The 3,902-nt window shown below is 40.4% G+C and overlaps 1 long non-coding RNA gene across 1 annotated transcript; it reads left to right on the top strand.

Moving 5' to 3' along the window:
* The first annotated feature begins 409 nt into the window (after window positions 1-409).
* LOC145585668 (uncharacterized) lies at window positions 410-857 on the top strand. Its single transcript, XR_014100703.1, has 2 exons — window positions 410-490; window positions 685-857. It is a non-coding gene; the product is annotated as an uncharacterized LOC145585668 (long non-coding RNA).
* Window positions 858-3,902: the final 3,045 nt, after the last annotated feature.

Raw genomic sequence — 3,902 nt, forward strand, 5'->3', positions numbered from 1 at the left:
TAATTAAAGACTCGTTATTTAACTAACGGGTCTGTTTGATGTAAGAGATCCTATATTGATTGTAACGGGTCTGATATGTGTGTTTGATGTAAGAGATCCTTGTATTGAACCTTATTCAAGCTCTACTTCAATTTATCAAAGGCAGAAAGAAGCTCAACCTCCTATGCTAATGGATTTGGAATTTTGAAGAATTGTTGTCTAACTGATGGCCTATCTTCTGAACAAAATTGAGGTAATCGATCTGTAAATTGGTTTTTATTTTATTATTATTGACTATGTTTTCAAATTAGTTTTCGAGTAGAATTGTTTATTACAATTGCTTCCATCTTCGTTGTGGCTGTAGTCCTTTCTTCGGGTCTCGCTTGCAGGTTCATTTCTCTGAATTGGTTAATTAATGGAGGTTTGCAGAGATTGTTGTAGTAGTTTTTTGGAGTTCATTCACTTTTACAATGAAGAGTTGCAGGTGTTCTTCTTGATTATGATTAACTGGGTAACTAAATAATTATGTCGTTTATTAGTGTTTTAGCAGTAGTATTATGTTATCTTAATCAATGAATGTTACATAATTAATTAGCTCCATAAATTTTCTTATTTTTGTTGGATAACCAATTAACCATTATACGAGTAATACTAGAGCTTTTATAGCATTTTCATTAAGATTGATATTTTTTTTCTTTTGGTCAGGTTTGCGTGATGTCATCAAACAATGGAGAAATGGAGTATTGAAGCCATTATTAATGTTAATTATTATTGTAAATTTCACATAAATTTTTATTTTTTCAAATTTTATGTTGTTGGATGATTTTTTTGTGTCACGTAAGTTTTAATTTATTCCATTATTATTTTCAATTGTCTTATATAGTGTACTCTTACAATTTACTTCGCATGTTCCGTCAATTTTTGTATTGCATAAAACATTTTTGAAATTAAAATACGAGGCTTCCAAATAACAAAAAAATTTAAAGCGAAAAGAATTTTTTTTTTTTTTTTTATTAAAAAAGTTTGAGAACAAACATACCCGTTATTTGACAGAATAGGTTTGTTTGATGACAGTAAACAGACCCCCTATCTCAAACATTAGGTCTGTTTTTCTTCTAAACTATTAAATTCATAACTTACATAACATACCCGTTATAACTTACAACGGGTCTCTTCGTCTTCCTAAACAGACACTCCTCAAGAACGGGTCTCTTTATCAAACAGACCCCTGAGATAGAGACCCGTTGTGAGGCGGTCTTTTAGGCATATTTCAACGGATCTCTTTGCCAATTTTTGTAGTAGTGGTTTGGTTGGGTGGACTTTTAATGAATGCACCGACTGAGTCGGTTTTGATCATTTTGCGTTTGTGTTTGGATTTCAATTTTTGCATTTTTGCGTATATGCCTGATTTTTGCCTAACTTATCAAAAGCATGCGGCGATTTTTTGCCTAACTTATCAAAAGCCGGTTGTCCTTGCCCCTTGACGGCTGTGTGGTTGGTTTCAAATGGAGTTGGTTGATTGACTTGGGAACTTCTGATGCTGCAAAGAGCATGATACATTTGTAAGTCAATCAATCACAGTAGTGATTGCCCCAAACCAAGTGCACAGTCGTACACCAACAGGCGCTCCAGTCACTAACCAGACGTTGTTTGTCCGTCTAGGTAGAGATTGCATAGCCATTGCACAACTCTTTTGCCCCAATTGGGATAGAAAGTGCAACTTTGGAATAAATAACCTAAGTGAGAACTTCAGCCGGTGACCGACTGATGCATCAGGGCATCCGGTATTCGGTAACTTGATCGTTCTTCATAGATCATTCTGGTCAGACGGCTATGAGTTGACCAATTCGGTCGTTCAATTTTCGCCATCTGCATAGTTACGTAGAACTGACGAATAGTCTGTTCTCTGCGACGATTGCACCCGGAGGGGTGTCGCCGGACGCCTTTGTCCATGTTGGGACAGGCGGTTTTATAAAATAAGCAACCATCCGGCCATTTTAGCCTTTGGTCTTGTTTGAGACCGGTTGTATAGCCACTAAGCGTTTTTGTGCTTAGTTTTTAATTGAAGCATTGGCTGAGCGTAATTACAACATTGAATTTACACTAAGTGTCGAACTTAGTTGGTAAAAAATAGTCCATCTAAGGGTTACCCAAACGGATAAGCAATTATTGAATTACACTAAGTATCAAACTTAGTTAGTTAAACAAAGAGTCCGTCTGGGTATTATCTAGGCGGACAGGCAATTATTAAATTATACCAAGTATCAAACTTAGTTAAATAAACAAAGGATCCGTCTGAGTATTACCCAGGCGGTCAAGCAATTATAACCTTTACTAAGTATCAAACTTAGTTAGTTAAATGAAGAATGCGTCTGAGTATTACCCAGGCGGATAATAAAAAAAGAACAAAACAATTTTGCAAACAAAGTCTGAATTCTCATTAATTGACTCACTGTTTACAAAAAATTTACATTCTCAGTAGTAGTACTTTTTCAAATTGTCTACATTCCAAGTTCTAGGCAGGCGCCTGCCGTCTGGAGTTTCCAGGCGGTAGGTGTCGTCTCTTACTTCTTCATAGATTCGGTAGGGGCCTTCCCAATTTGGAGTTAGCTTTCCCAGCTCATTGGCCCTACCAGTTGCCTCCATTTTCCGTAACACTAAGTCGTCAACTTTCAAGGGACGCTTGTGTACTTTCTTGTTGTAAGCTCTGGTCATTCTTAGACAGTAAATCTCATGACGCAAGGCGGCATTGCCCCTGCGTTCTGGGAGTGAATCCAATGCCAGGCGCATTGCTTCCCAGTTTGCCTCTTCATCATATAGCATGACTCTGAGAGTCGGCTCGTAATGTTCAATGGGCAAGACGGCTTCAGCACCATAAACCATGAGAAATGGGGTTTCACCGGTTGCCCCATTTTCTGTTGTCCTGATGGCCCATAGGACATGGATTAACTCTTCTGCCCACAAGCCACCGGCTCTTTCAATTTTCTTCTAAATGCAGTCTGAGATCAGTTTGTTGAAGGCTTCAACTTGGCCATTTGCTTGGGGTCGGCCAACTGATGCAAAATAGCTTGAGATCCCTTGATCTCCCAACCAAGTTTTAAGCTGAGGCGTCTCAAACTGAGGACCATTATCGAACACCATAGACATAGGTACCCCATACCGGGTGATAATGTTCTTCCAGATGAAGAAAATTACGTCTGAGGTCTTGATGTTCTTAACCGCCTCGTCCTCCACCCACTTGGTGAAATAATCCACAGCCACCAAGATGTAGCGCTTTCCGCCTGGTGCAGGCGTGTAAGGACCTAAAATGTCCATGCCCCATTTTGCAAACAGGATTGGGCTGTGGATGGCCGTCAGATCAGTAGCCGGACGGTGAATAAGTTTGCCAAATTTTTGGCACTTGTCACATTTCTTCACCAACTCCTTGGCGCCTGCCTCAAGAGTGGGCCAAAAATAATGTCGTCTAGCTCTGACGGCTAGGGACCTGCCGCCTATGTGGGAGGCGCGGAATCCCAAGTGCAAGTCTTCGAGAACTTCCTTCCCCTTTTCTGGGGTGACACACTTCAACAGAGGCTTCAGAAACCCCGCCTTGAAGAGTTCTCCGTTTCTCAACTCGACGCTTGTAGCTCGCTTCTTCAGGACGGCTGCCTCCTATGGCGAATCAGGAAGTGTACCGTCTAAAAGGTAGGCCCGGATGCCATCCATCCAGGTAGAGCTTCGGTCAAGAATTCCAATGGGATCTTCATAGATGCTCCTTTTTTCAAGAACTTCCCAGAAGAATGACCGAGGCGTATCATGGCAAGCGAAAGATGCCAGCTTTGACAATGCATCCGCCTGGTTGTTGTCCAACCTGGGTACTTGACTCAGGTGAAATTCTTCAAGTGACCCAACCTCCTCTTTGACCACTTGAAGATACTTAATCA

This window comes from Chenopodium album, chromosome 2 (genome assembly GCF_948465745.1).
Source record: "Chenopodium album chromosome 2, dcCheAlbu1.1, whole genome shotgun sequence".
Classification (NCBI taxonomy): domain Eukaryota; kingdom Viridiplantae; phylum Streptophyta; class Magnoliopsida; order Caryophyllales; family Amaranthaceae; genus Chenopodium; species Chenopodium album.